At 44.6% G+C, this 14847-nt stretch overlaps 1 protein-coding gene across 4 annotated transcripts in view; it reads left to right on the forward strand.

Moving 5' to 3' along the window:
- Window positions 1-2988: 2988 nt before the first annotated feature.
- The window catches only part of KIAA1958 (KIAA1958 ortholog), a 164817-nt gene continuing 152958 nt past the window's right edge, over window positions 2989-14847 (forward strand). For all 4 annotated transcript variants that reach the window (XR_013388324.1, XM_077912927.1, XM_077912925.1 and 1 more), the window contains exon 1: window positions 2989-3055. The gene's annotated coding sequence lies outside the window, so the exon portion shown is untranslated. The remainder of the gene's footprint in view (window positions 3056-14847) is intronic.

The raw sequence follows: 14847 nt of genomic DNA on the forward strand, positions 1-14847 counted from the left end.
TTTAGCGGCATTAACTGTATTTACACTGTTGTGTGACAGATCTCTAGAACTTTTTCATTGTGCAGAACTAGAATTCTATACTCATGGAGCAACTCCCCATATTCCCTTCCTCCATTCCTGGCAACCACCATAATACTTTGTTTCCATGATTTTGACAACTCTAGGTATTTCATGTAAGTGGAATCATACAGTATTCCTTTTGTGACTGGTTTGCTTTACTCAGCAGAATGTCCTCAAGATTCATCCATGTTGTAGCATATGATAAGATTTCTTTAAGAAAGAAATTTAAGTCTGAATAATATTCTCTTATGTGTATATGCCATGTTTTGTTTATCCATTCACCCATCTGATGAAGTTTTGGAACACAGGTGAGGTTTGGTGGGGTGAGGTCTGGAGCCGATGACCAGGAAGGAATTCTTGAGGCATCTTTGGTGCAAAACGGTGGTTTTATTAAAAGCCCAGGGCCAGGACCCCTGGGCAGGGAGAGCTGCTGCCCCGAGCCTGTGACGGGAGGCTGGTTACGGAGGGGTTTGGGGAGCTGCTCTCTAAGGGATTCTGGAAGCAAGGTTTCCAGGACCTTGAGGGGCTTGATATTGTTGGGAAAAGGTCACTTCCTACCGTCTAATAAAGCCTGAGGCATGAGCCCCTCAGATGTGTATCCGTGGGCCACGTGCTTGGGGGATGATCGCCCACACGTGTCTTGGGGGTTAGAGATAAAGGAAATTTCTAAAGGAATTTTTTATATGTTAAAGTAGACTCACAGGATCCTGGGGGTCAGGCTAAGATTGCCTTTTGTCCTGAGCAAAGTATGACCCTCGAGGCAGCTGAGTCCGTCCAGGAAGGTCCTTCTGCCTGTTTCAGGGGCTTGTCAATGTGTTTTGACCTCAGCTAGCCCCCTGTTCTCCATCACATCTATGGACATTTGGGCAGCTTCCTCCTCTTGGCCATTGTGAATATGCTGCAGTGAACATGGGTGTGCAGATATCTCTTCAAATTCCTGCTTCAATTGCTAGATATATACCCAGAAGTGGGATTTCTGAATCATAATCTTATTATTTTTGAAGACCCCCCCCCCATGCTGTTTTCTATGGCAGCTGCACCATTTACATTTCCACCAACTTGCTGAGGGTTCCACTTTTCTCCACAGGATTATATATTTGAAATATATGGCAATTAACTTTTTTTTTGGACAATAATTATTTTGTCAAAAATGTTTACATAGTTTTTTTTTTTTTAATTTAGCCTAGACCAGGAGGAGTGTTGACAGAGCAAGGTGTTAAGAATCCTTTTTTTATTTTTTTATTAGAGTTTAATTTGCCAACATATAGCATAACACCCAGTGCTTACCCCATCAAGTGCCCCCCTCAGTGCCCTTCACCCAGTCACCCCTCCCCCCGCCCACCTCCCCTTCCACCACCCCTTGTTCTTTTCCCAGAGTTAGGAGTCTCTCTGGGTCTCTCTTTTCCCAGAGTTATGTTGTCTCCCTCTCTGATATTTCCCACTCATTTTCAATCCTTTTTTTGTTTAGAAGTCAGTAGTCTCTTTCTTTTCTTATTCTTCTCTCTCCTGATATACCCCAAGGGCAAGAGGGGCTGAGGTTCCCTGGTCACAGTGGGGTGAGGCCAGGCTGTGAGCACCACGTATGGCTAATCAGATGTGCTTTACATATTATTTACTTGCCATTATTATTATTTTGGAGCTACCTATTACTGAATAGAAAGGAAGTTAAGAGCATGGAATCTGGCGCCAAACTGCCTGGGTCGAATCCGGGTTCCTCCAGCTACTCTGTGATCCTGGGCAGGTGTCTTAACTCCTCTCCGCTTCAGTTTCCTCATCCATAATCGGGCAGTGCTAACACCCACTGCATAGAGTTCTTAGGATTAAGCAGCTGCATAGTCCCTAAGCACCTAGAGACGCTCACATACAGTAAGTGCTGCGTTTGCTACGTGAAATAAAGGTGGGGGGCGCCAGCCTTGCCCCTGTGGTCCGGAGGTGCGTAGGGGGGCGGGGAATCAGTGCCTGCCTCGGTGGTCCTCGTGTGTTTTAGGTGTCATGCCCCCCCCCCCCATGGGATGGACGCGAGTGCGGTAGTTGGACTGGGAACTTCCACTGGGCAGCGGTGACTGGGTTGCCCGCGAGCAGGAGGTGTTCCCGAACCTGGATGTAGAGGTGCCGGCGCTCGGTGCCTTAGGACAGGTGCTACAGCGGGCGGCGCAAGGTCCGGCCGGGGCTGCAGCTGGCGCCTGGGGGACGCTCCCCGGGGCTCGGGGGTGGGGGGGCGTGGGGTCACCAGCCGGGGCTGCAGCTGGCGCCTGGGGGACGCTCCCCGGGGCTGGGGGGGCGTGGGGTCACCGGCCGGGGCTGCACCTGGCGCCTGGGGGACGCTCCCTGGGGCTCGGGGGGGCGGTGCTCGGGGTCACCGGCCGGGGCTGCACCTGGCGCCTGGGGGACGCTCCCCGGGGCTCGGGGCGGGGGGGGGGGCGTGGGGTCTCCGGCCGGGGCGCCCCCCCCCGCACGCGGCGCCGGCCGCACCTGCCTGGGCGCGGAGGGCGAGCCCGTGCGCGCCGGCGCCGCCGGGAAGGTCGGGGCGCACGTCCGCGGGCAGCGGCGGCCGCGAGCTCGGAGCGCTCCGCGGCGGTGTCGTTACACACTTCCTGTGGGTCTCGCGGCCCGCGGCGCGCTTCCGGTGCCGGCTGGAGCCCGGGTCCGAGCCCCCGCCCCGCCCGCCCGCCGGCCCCGCCCCGCCCGCGCCCCGCCCCCCGCCCGCCGCGCTCCGAGCTCCGAGCTCCGAGCCGGGCGCGCGGAGCCCGGGGCGCACGGAGCGGCGCGCGCCGGTCGCAGAGCCAGGCTGGCGCCCCGGCCCCCGCCCCCCCGGCCCGCGCCCCCGCCCCCGCCCGCCGCCCGCCCGGCGCCCTCCCCGCGCTCCCTGCCTGCGCGCCCCGGGCCTCCGGCCGCCTTCCCTCCCTCCCCTCGGTCCCGCCCCGTCCAGCCCGGGCCCCCCGGCCCCCCCCGCCGCCGCCCGCGTTCCTATGGACAGACGCACAGACACCTGCAGGTGGGTGAGAGCCCGCGCGGGGCGGGGACGAGCGCGCCGACGCTGCGCCCTGGGCCGGGAGCCCCTTTGTGTGGGGGGCGGCCGCGCTGGGGTCCGCGGCGCCGAGCGCTGACCCGGCTGAACCCTCTTTTGTCTCCTGGCGGGGGGGGGAGGCCGGGAGCCCGTGAGGGCAGCGGCGGGGGCGCGGGGCGCGGGGCGCGGGGGGGACCCGGGCTCCGAGCTCCGAGCGGGGCCCCCGCCGCGCAGCATCCCCCGCCGCCGCCGCCGCCGCCGCGCTGCGTGGTCCGGCTCCCCCGCGCCCGCCCCGGCTCTGTCCGGAGGGGGCAGGAGGGCGGGAAGGGGAAGGAGCCGTCGGCCCTCGTAGTTTCCAAGTGTTGAGGCGCTGGCGGGGAGGGAGGCGGGAGGCGGGAGGCGGCTCGGGGCTCTGCCCGACTTGTTCCGCCGGCGGGAGGCGCGGCCGTGCAGGGGCGAGCGGCGCTCCGGCCCCTTATTTATTGTCTCCAACGGAGGCGGCGTCCCCGGGAGGCCCCCGCGCCCCCCGCACCCCCCCGCCGAGGCCGCGGCCCACGCGCGCGGGTTCCCGGGCCCCGCGACCCGACCGGGCTGCGAGCAGCTTGGCCCCCGGCCCCCCGCCCCCCGGCCCCCCGGCCCCCGGCCCCAGCCGCGCTCGCGGGCCGAGTCGGTGTTCAGGTGCTGCCTCTCCTCCTCCTCCTCCTCCTCCTCCTTCTAAGGTTAGGCAGGGACTTACAGGCAAATCGAAGATGAACATGGCTGGGATTTTTACCTTTTGGTTTTCTTTTTGCATATATGTATATATATGTATATGCACATATTTTAAAGTTTGATGATAAAGTTTTGTTATTTCCCAGACTCCTTAGGATTAGCAAGACAGTCTCCTACCTGTTAGGTAAACAGTTACCAAGCGAGTCAGGTGCTGGCTGACAGCCTCCACGGTGGAGGTTAAATGCAAATGCAGTAAATATCCAGCCTCCCGTGCAGGCTAAAACCTTTATCTTTTGCTGGTTTAGAGCCTGAGGTCTTCCACAGCACAGGGAGGAGAACATAAATGTTAGAACTGATTTTTTTTTCTCTCCCCCCCACCCCCCCGTGAGTGTGCTTTCCTTCTTTTATTCTGTGTGTCTATTCCCTCTCTCTCTCTCTCTAAAACCCCACGATTGGGTCGTACATGGTGGAAATAGTTTTTTTGCAAAGTAGCGTAGGTGATATTTCCGACTTATATTATTCATCTGGTTGAGCTTCTTGTGAAGAGCTGATGTGTATTCGTAGGTATCCAAATTGTAAATGAAGTTGAATGAGCACCCAGAAACTTGATTTTACAGATTCACATTTTTAATGCAGGCACGAATTTATATCTTTGTATGAATCTCAGTCTAGGGCTCACTTCTGGAGACCTTTTTTTTTTTTTTCTCTCTTTCCTGCCGTGTGAGAATCCATATGGACAAATTTAAATCTGATGGTTATCAAGGAGACTGAAAAAATAGTTTTGGGTGCACTCAGGTCGTATATGTGGAGTTGTATGTAGAAACCAGAAGCTTTCTTAAACATCTGAAAAACATTGTGGTGGAAAAGAATTTATTTAAATCTTCATCAAGTAGGATACAGAAATTCATCAGAAAGCAATGTACAATGTTAATACAGTTTTGATTAGGCAAAATGATTTTTGTCATGATGAAGCGGAGACAGCTTCAGTGTGCCGAAAAGTCATTTTTTTTCCAGAAGAAAAAAATTAGCCTAGATGTTTGCCCTAGTTACATTAACAGATTATTATTATTATTGCATGCCCAACGTTGTAAGTATCTGGGCTGTACATTTTTGTACACTTAAAACTTAGAAGATGCTACATCTAATCTAACAATCTTACCAGTCCCTTTGAACTGATCAAATTTTATTCTTGTTTTGACTTCCTTTCTAGATTAGCTGAATGAATGTAGAGGGCATATAGGGTTCAGTGCAAGGCACTAGTAGGCCCTTGAGCAAGATTCCACTTTCTTTTCTGGTAAGGACGGCCCAAAGAGCATAGGTATTGAAATTTGTTCAGGCTTTATTAGGAATGGTGGGATGGAGTCAGAACACACTCCCGGAGTTCCAGCTATTTGATTACACACACTCTTTATCAGTTCTTAGGAATTTTTTTTTTAAAGATTTTATTTATTTATGAAAGACAGCGAGAGAGGCAGAGACACAGGCAGAGGGAGAAGCAGGCTCCATGCCGGGAGCCCAACGTGGGACTCGATGCCGAGTCCCCAGGATCACACCCCGGGCTGAAGGCAGCGCTAAACCGCTGGGCCACCGGGGCTGCCCAGTGCTTAGGAATTTTTAAAAAGATAAGTTAATAACTTGAATTGTTTATGTATTTATCTGTCAGTCAGAGGGATGAGGTTTAACAGAGTCACGGTGTAAATTAAATATTAAGAGAGTGTGGTCTGTGTTGAGAATTGCTTGGCAACTTGTAGTTATGCCCAACAGTTTTCTGGGATTGGCAGTGTAGTGTCTTCCCATGGGCAGGCTAAGAGGTAACACCTAGTTTGTTTTTGTTTTTGGCTGTGATATATGGGTATTCATTTTTTTGTTTTTGTATAATAAACAGTATTTTTTTGTGTAGCCCGAAGCAGTCCAGAGAACCTTACATATTTTCAGCTGATTTCTCTTCTTGTATGTTGGTGGTTAGGAAGGGGTATAAATTATTTTTCACTCTTCATGGTTGAGACTTTTTCCTGATACTTTTGATATGACAAATGTTACTTCCAGAAATTCCGAATTAGTAGAGTTGGATTTTGAGTATAGATGAGCAATATAAACTGACATTTGCTGGTTTCTTTTTTTTTAAACAACACTAAGCTGTCCAGTTACGTTTGATAGACTTGAAAATCCGCAGACTTTTCCTGCTTGTTATCAATGTGGTACCATTAAAGGAAACTCAAAATGGCCACTTTAGGTTAACCTGGAACCCTCAGAGGACTAGTATTATTAGTCATAACCAAATGGAAAGCTGAAAAGTAACAATTTTATTCTTTGTAATAGATTGGTGAGTTTCAAATCCTTCTTTTTCATGTTTTTTTTATAGTCTGCTGTGGAAGCAGATGGGACTGTGAGAAGTGTGGACAGTGACCTCTCTTCCAGCCTTTATCATCCTGCATTGTTTAAGAGCAGCATAAACTCACGCTGCTCTTGGAAAATGTGGCATTCATTCTTGGATTAATGTTCTACTACCAGATGTACGAGGCTGGCTCTGAAGAAGCTTTTTCTCTTAAATACTGTCAAAAATAGAGAAGCTGTAGATTGGAGAGAAGCCATTTATTTTGAACAGTTTATTTTCTGACAGTTTGTGTTTGTAAAGAAACCTGCTCATAATATTTACTTAAGAGATCTACATAGTTGCCCGAAGAAGCCCCACAGGTTTCTTTTTTTCCTTTAAAAAAGTTTCCATGGAGCTTAACTCTTCTGTGATGCTTCTTGACTTTGCTTCTGATTAGTTGATTTATGGACTTTATTTACCAGCATGATTGGAGAATTCTTTTGCTCTACAGAAATTGCACTCTGCCTGTGCTCTGGTCTGTTTCCTAGGTAACAGATGTACTGCATAGATTCCATAATGAGGACTGTGGTTGGCTAGTTACAGTGTAAATTCTGTTGTTTGGTAAAGCTTAGTCTCAAATTCAAATAAAGGTCAAGAAACCAAAAGTACTCGAGATGCGAATTTTTGAATTTTATTTTGTATCCAATGTATCCACAGTTTAATATGCTTTTCTGGGGAAAGACAAATTATGCAGCAATATTCAAGCGTGTTTTGTAAAGTCTTAAGTAGTTGGAGAGCTTTTTTACTATTCCATATTGGTAATACCAATGGTTCTAGTGACAAAGAAGATGTGTTTCAGAACACTTCATCACACTTTAATATAGAAAGCAAAGAGATGTTGTCTAGGATGTCAGTAACTGGATCTTCTGTATTGAAAGAAAAGTAACATCATATACGTTGCTAAAGATAAATTGTGCAACTTCATGTGAAACACAGCTTTTAGGGGTGCTTGGGTGGCTCTGTCGGTTGAGAGTTGGACTCTTGATTTTGTCTCGGCTTGATCTGAGGGTCGTGGGTCTGGGCCCTGTGTTGGGCTCTGTGCTGGGATTGGAGCCTACTTAAAAAAAAAAGTGGTAAAAAAAAGAAACAACTTTTAAAAGCTTTAAAAAGACATTAAAATATTTAAGCAACTTTTAAAAACATTAAAAGTCTTATTGTAAAATGATGCATTTGTACTCTAGCTATTTTCTCTCTGATCTGCCTGACTTTTGGCCTGCTCAGCACCAGGGAGCAAGTCTCTCTTACGTAGCAACAAATTGGAGAATAGCTTTCCCCTCCATCTGACTCTCCTCTGGAAATCTATGGCCTCTATAGCTCTAGGTGCACGACAAGAAATAATATATGTGCAATTGCTAGTAATTATTACCAGTTTGTTAAAAAATTTACAGTGAACCAGAATTCCATTAATTCCGATTGAAAATATTTTTTCATTTGATGCATGAAAATGTTTTTGTTTGTTGATCATCAGGAATTCTGTTAAATTTTTAAAGAAAGATTTATCTATTTCAGAGAGAGATCATGGAGAGAGAGAGATCGTGTGTGCAGGCAGAAGGGCAGAGGGAGAGAATCTTCAGGTGGACTGTCTCCTGAGTGCAGAGCCTGAGGTGGGACTCCATCCCAGGTCCCTGAGATCATGACCCCCGTGGAAATCAAGAGTTGGACGCTCAGCCAACTGAGCCACTCAGGTGTCCCTAAAAAAAAATTTAGGTTAATTTGAGGGGCAGCTGGCTGGGTTAGTTGGTAGAACGTGTGGCTCTTGCTCTTAGGGTCATGAGCTGGAGCCACATGTTGCGCATAGAGCTTACTTAAAAAAAAAAAAAAGTTAATTTGAATTCTAAAGATTATCCAGAGTTGCTTCCATTACTTTCCCTTGCTTAGCAGGATTGTTTATTTACCCTTTTAGTTAATTTTACTAAAAATTAGGAATGGAATATATCTTGTTTAGGTTTTCTTCTTGGTTTTTCTCAAAACTGACACTATTTTAAACTTTTCTGGCCTTTTCAAGTTGCAAATATTGTGCCCCTTCAGTTTTCTCTTGTAAATATTTACTCTTAATTTTTTTTTAAATTTTGCCTTTTTTTTTTTTTTTTAAAGGCTCCATGCCCAACATGGGGCTTGTACTCACGACCCTGATTTACGACCCTGAGATCAAGAGTCATGTGCTCTCCTGACTGAGCCAGCCAGGCACCCCTATTTAAAATTTTTAAATCATTACATAATTTAAAGCATAACCACCACATATCAAAAGCTCTACTTTTCTGAGACTTTATACTTCTGGGGCAGAATTAACAGTGTTTGTGAACTCTGTCTCAGCCAGAACAACTTCCTCTCCCCAGCCTGTATAGTTAACAAGGGCCGTCATAACAAAGTATGACAGACTGGGTAGCTTAAACAACAAAATTTTCTCACAGTCTGGAGCCTAGAAGTCCCAGTTCAGGATGTTGGCAGAGTTGGGTTCTTCTAAGGCCTCTCTTCTTGACTTTCGATTTCAGTCTTCTTCAGATATTTTCACTCTGTGCCTGTCTGTGTCCTAATCTCTTCTTATAACATATCTATCCATAGCCTTAGAACTCACCCAAAACATCTTGTTTTACCTTAATTACCTCTTTAAAGGCCCTGTCTCCAAGTATTGTCTCATTTTGAAGTACTGGGTATTAGAACCTAAGTGTATGAATTTGGAGGGAAAATGATTTGGCTTCTAAGTGCAGAGCCTGAAGTGGGACTCCATCCCAGGTCCCTGAGATCATGACCCTAGTGGAAATCAGGAGTTGGATGTTCAACCAACTGAGCCACCCAGGTGTCCCTGAAAAAACCTTTTCCTCTACTCCTTGTCTTTTATACATACATACATACTTACTTCATCCCATATGTGTGATACAATGAAGGCCCTACACTACTTTATTCCTACTTCCTAAGATTTCTCAGTTCTGTTTGCCTCCATACAAATCACATACTGTCTGTCACCTATGCCTATCATTGGTCTTTGTTCTGTAGTTGAATTTACTCAAAGCACAACACAAGTCCTTATGCTAAGGCTTCTGTAATAATCCTTTTGATACTCTGAAGCTCTTTTGAATCCTCATAAATGGCTCATGTGAATAATGTATCCTGTCTTTCATGCTTAAAACTGTTTATCTGTGGTTTTATACTTGGAGGCCAGTGTTGCTGAATTTAAGTACTTGGCTCACATTTTCTTTCTTCAGATCTCTTAAATATGTTACTCTGTTGTAGGGTTTGGCAGACCTTTTCTGTGAAAGGCCAAATGGTAATTATTTTAGGCTTTGTGGAACATGGGTCACTGTCACAATTATGTAACTGTGCCACTTCAGTCCAAAGCAGCCATGTAGAGTATGTAAATGAACAAGCATGACTGTGCTTAGTAAAACTTGATTTACAGAACCAGACAGTGGGCTGGATTTGGTGCACAAGGCATAGTTTGCTGAGTCCTACTCTATTGTATTCTGATAAAAAGTGTTGTCATCAGAGTCTAATACCACTATGATGTTCTTTTTTTAAAGTGACTCCATCTTTCTCTTAGACGCCCAAAGGGCTTTTTTCTTCATCTTTAAAGCCTAGTAATTTTCCTAGAGCATGTATCGACTATTTTCTATTAATTTTTCCAGATAATACAAGGTGGATTTTATAATGTTGGCTTAAATATTTTTTCATAAATATTTTCATCAATGAAAGGTTTTAGTATTTAATCTGTTTTAGTGCTTTCATTTTCTTGAGGGTCTCCTGTTGCATGTGTGTTGGATCTTCTTTGCCTTTTATATCTATACCTTTATTCAAATTATTTTTATCTTTTTTAATATTTCTTTTATTTTTCTATTTTTTTCCTTTTTATCCTTTATCAAGCAGTTTCTATGGTATCTATTTATTAAGTCCAGTTTTGTCTTCCTTTCTGAATTTTTTTTTCTTTCCTAGTCTGTCCTGAATTCTATCATTTCTCTTTGTAAAAGTTCTTGTTGTATGGCTATTGTCTCTCTCTCTCTCTTTTTTTTTTTTTTTTTGCTTTTCTGTTTTTGATGTATACTTTTATTTTATAGCTCTCTCATTTTCTTAATTTCTTTTTTTTTTTTTACAAGATGTTATTTATTCATGAGACACACACACACACACAGAGAAAGAGAGAGGGGGGGGGGGTGGGGAGAGAGAAGCAGGCTCCATGCAGGGAGCCTGATGTGGGATTTGATCCCGGGACTCCAGGACTACGCCCTGGGCCGAAGGCAGGCGCTAAACTGCTGAGCCATCCAGGGATCCCCCCCTTAATTTCTTTTAATATTAAAATATTGTGCTACTGTTCTCATCTACTTTATGGCCATATTTTTGATGTGCCTTCATTGACTATTGGTACCTTATTTGGTTCTTTTCCATCTTTTTCTCACAGTACCTCACATAGGATTAGATGGCATTCTTTACTCTTGTTCATGTTTAAATTAGATGGATTCTTAAAAATATTTTATTTATTTAATCATGAAAGACACAGAGAGAGAGGCAGAAACGTAGGCAGAGGGAGAAGCAGGCTCCTCGAGGAGAGCCTGATGTAGGACTTGTTCCTGGGACTCCAGGACCACACCCTGAGCTGGAGGCAGATGCTCAACCACTGAGCCACCCAGGTGTCCCTAAGTTAGAAGGATTTACCTATACTTTAGGAGAAGGTTTCTGTGATGGAGGTGGAAGTAGATCAAGGTAGTTTTTTTAGTTTCTTGGTTTGAAATTTTTTCGTTTGTTGCTTGTGTGAAATATTAAAAATATTGCCACTCAATTAAAATTAGAGTGAGATACCATTACATACCCACTAGAAGGGCTAAATGAAAAAGATGAAAAATATCAGGTGTTGGTGAGAATGTAGAGTAACTGGAGTTCTCAAGCACTGCTATTGGAAGTGCAAATGGAGAAAGAAATATAAATGGAGGGGCATTTGGGTGACTTGGTTGAGCATCCAATTCATGGTTTGGGCTCAGGTCATGATCTCAGGGTTGTGAGATTGAGCCCTGCATTGGGCTTGGCACTCAGTGCAGAGTCTGTTTGAGATTCCTTCACTCTCCCTGTCTGTTTCTTCCCTCTCCCTGCTTGCTCTCCCTTTCTCAAACAAACAAACAAACAAACAGATAAATAAAATATTAAAAAAAATAAATGAATACAAGCAATTTGGAAAGCTGTTTGGCAGTATTTACTAAAGCTATGCATATGCATATTTTATGGCCCAGTAATTCCACTCAAAGATACGTGCTTACCAAAATAAATGTACTAGAATGTTCATAGTACTGCTTATAATAGCCCCAAAACTGAAGTCTGCCCAAATGACCATCAGTATAATATGTAATAGATGTTACATGGATGGCCTCAAGTAAATGACATCTCATGGTGTCTGTGCCCTTGTGTTGTCTCTTTGTTCAATGATTCTGATTTTCACCATGTACCTTACTTGGGGCAGTAGGACATTAGGCAGGTGTGATGCAGCAGATAAGAGGCTTGATAAATGCATACACATTGGAGAGAAATACTGCCTTGAGACAGTAACAGAAAGAACTCAAGTAGGAGAGGTCAGGTGGAAAAAAATTGAGGCACCCCAGCTAATGATCAGCACTTATTGCCAGGTAGGTAAGACCATTTTGACCTCCAAGCTCACTTGATCCTGCAGCCAAAAGTAGCCACATAAACAAGTCCAGGTAAAGCCAGGAGAAAAACTGGGCAGATAACCCACAGAATTGTGAGAAATGAGCAATTATTTTAAGTAACAAAATTTTAGGGTTGTTACACAACAGTAGGAAACTGAATCAGAATGGATAAATTGTTCTATATTCATACAGTGGAATACTGTGGAGCAATGAGAATAAACAATCTGTAACTACATGCAATAGTATATATGAATCTCACAGACCAATGTGGAGCTAAAGAAGCCAGGTGCATGAGTTTGAACTGTGTGCCTCCATGTATATAAAATCTCCAAGCAGGCAAAATCAGTAATTTCTGTTAGAAGCCAGAACCTTGAGGAAATAGTGACTAGAAGGAGAAAGTAGAGGCTTCTGGGGTGCTGATAATGCTCTGTTCCTTGATCTGGTTGCTGGTTACATATATGTGTCCAGTTTGTGAAATTGTGAAATATCAACAAGTTGTTCACTTATTATTTCTCCTTTTTTTTTGATAGTATGTTATATATAAATATACATATATATTTTAAGATTTATTTATTTTAGAGAGCAGGAGAAAGCAAGCACAAGTAGGAGGGGCAGAGGGACAAGGAGAGAGAATCTCAGGCAGACTCTGAGCTGACCATGGAGCCTAACTGGGAGTTCAGTCTCATGGCCCTGAGATCATGACCTGAGCTAAAACCAAGAATTGGTCGCTCAGCTGATTGTGCCATCTTAGGTACGTGCATTTCTTTTTCTTTCTTTCTTTCTTTCTTTCTTTCTTTCTTTCTTTCTTTCTTTCTTTCTTTCTTTCTTTCTTTCTTCCTTCCTTCCTTCCTTCCTTCCTTCCTTCCTTCCTTCCTTCCTTCCTTTCCTTCTTCCTTTCCTTCTTCCTTTCCTTTCTTTCTTCTTCCTTTCCTTTCTTTCTCCTTCCTTCCTTCCTTCCTTTCTTTCTTTCTTTCTTTCTTTCTTTCTTTCTTTCTTTCTTTCTTTCTTTCTTTCTTTCTTTCCTTCTTTCTCCTTCCTTCCTTCCTTCCTTCCTTCCTTCCTTCCTTCCTTCCTTCCTTCCTTCCTTCCTTCTTCACGCTATCTAGGTGTCTTTCTTTCTCATTCATTCGTTCATTCATTCATTCATTCATTTATTTTAGAGCACATGTAAGCAGGCAGAAAGGCAGAGAGAGAGAATCCTCAAGCAGGCTCCCTGTTGAGTGTGGAGCCTGGTGGGACTCAATCCCAGAACACTGAGATCATGATCTGAGCTGAAATCAAGAAACACTTAACCGACTGAGCCACTCAGGCCCCTGATTGTATATCGTATTTCAACAAAAAGGAAGAAAAATGTCTTTTTTAGTTTAGTCTCCTTTTTGTTATTCTCTGAGATTGACTTCCTTTGGGTCTCTCATTTATCCCTAGTAATGCCTCTCTGTTTGATTTGTATTTTATTTTATTTATTTATTTTTAAAAAGATTTTATCCATTTATTTGTGAGAGAGAGAGGGCAAGAGAGAGTGAGTGACCATTAGAGCAGGGAGGGGCAGAGGGAGAAGCAGACTCCCCACTGAGCAGAGAGCCTGATGTGGGGCTTGATCCCAGGATCCTGGGCTCATGACCTGAGCTGAAGGCAGACATTTGACTGACTGAGGCACCCAGGCACCCTTCAAGATTTTATTTTTAAAGTAATCTTTATACCCAATGTAGGGCTTAAATTTACAACCCCAAGATCAAGAGTTATATACTCTACCAGCTGAGCCAGCTGATTTCGATATTAATTCCAACAGTTTTCTTACCAGGTCTTGTCTTCCCTAGAAGCCAAACTTGACTTTTCTGGATCCAGTTTCACCCCAGTGGGTCTTCTCTTTTTGAGAGTGATTGTTGGTAATTTCTTGTTCACCATCTTCACATCAGAAGCCTCTTCTTTCTCCTCTCATCTGCCCAGTTGCTGATCCTGAGTTCTGTTTTTTTGTGTGTGTGTTTTAGTTTTGCCCACTCATCTGGGGTTCAGGGGGTTACCTCATCACCTAATTTTGTTGAACATCTTGTCTTTTGTTATCCTATTGTTCTCATCCATGTGTTTGTTTTTCCATTGGAATAATTGTAGATTTGCTTGCAGTTACAAGAAAGAATAGATTCTTTGCCTACTTGCCCAGTTTCCTCAAATGGGAACATTTTGTAAAACTATATTAACAGCATCACAACAAGGATATTAATTGTTCTGGACTGAATTGTATTACCCCCAGATTCATATGTTGAAGTCTGAACCCCCAGTACCTCAGAATATTTGGTGGTATTTGGTGGTAGGGCCTTTGAAGAGCTTATTAAATTAAGGCTTTTAGGGTGGCCCTAATCCAATCTGACTGCTGTACTTGTAAGAGGAGGACGTTTGTATGCAGAAAGAGACACCAGAGATGTTATGTATAGAGGAAAGACCATGTGAAGACACAGCGAGAACTTGGCTATCTGGAAGCCAGGGGGAGGCTGCAGAAGAAACCAAACCTGCTGACACCTTCATCTTGGGATTTCTAGCCTCCAGACTTGAGAAAATGAATTTCTGTTATTTAAGCCACCCAATCTAGTATTTTGTTATGGTAGCCCTAATAAATGAATACATTGGTTTTCGTACAATCCACTACAGATATTCAGATTGTCAGGTGTATTAGTGTACATTTGTGTGTATAAGGATCAGCACAGTACATTTTATCACCTGTGTATGTTCCTGTTTCTACCAGCCATTCTAGTCTGCTCGCATCCTGCCAGCATAGTTTTTTTTTTTTTTTTTTTAGATTTTATTTATTTATTCATGAAAGACAGAGAGAGAGAGAGAGAGAGAGAGGCAGAGACACAGGCAGAGGGAGAAGCAGGCTCCATCCTGGGAGCCCAATGTGGGACTCGATCCTGGGACTCCAGGATCATGCCCTGGGCCGAAGGCAGGTGCTAAACCGCTGAGCCACTCAGGGATCCCTCTTTTTTTTTTTTTTTTCTTTTTGCCAGCATATTTCTAACCTATGACAGCCATTAATGGGTCTTCCATTTCTGAAATTTTGTTATTTAAATGATACTATA

The sequence above is a fragment of the Canis aureus genome, chromosome 10 (assembly GCF_053574225.1).
Source record: "Canis aureus isolate CA01 chromosome 10, VMU_Caureus_v.1.0, whole genome shotgun sequence".
Lineage (NCBI taxonomy): Eukaryota > Metazoa > Chordata > Mammalia > Carnivora > Canidae > Canis > Canis aureus.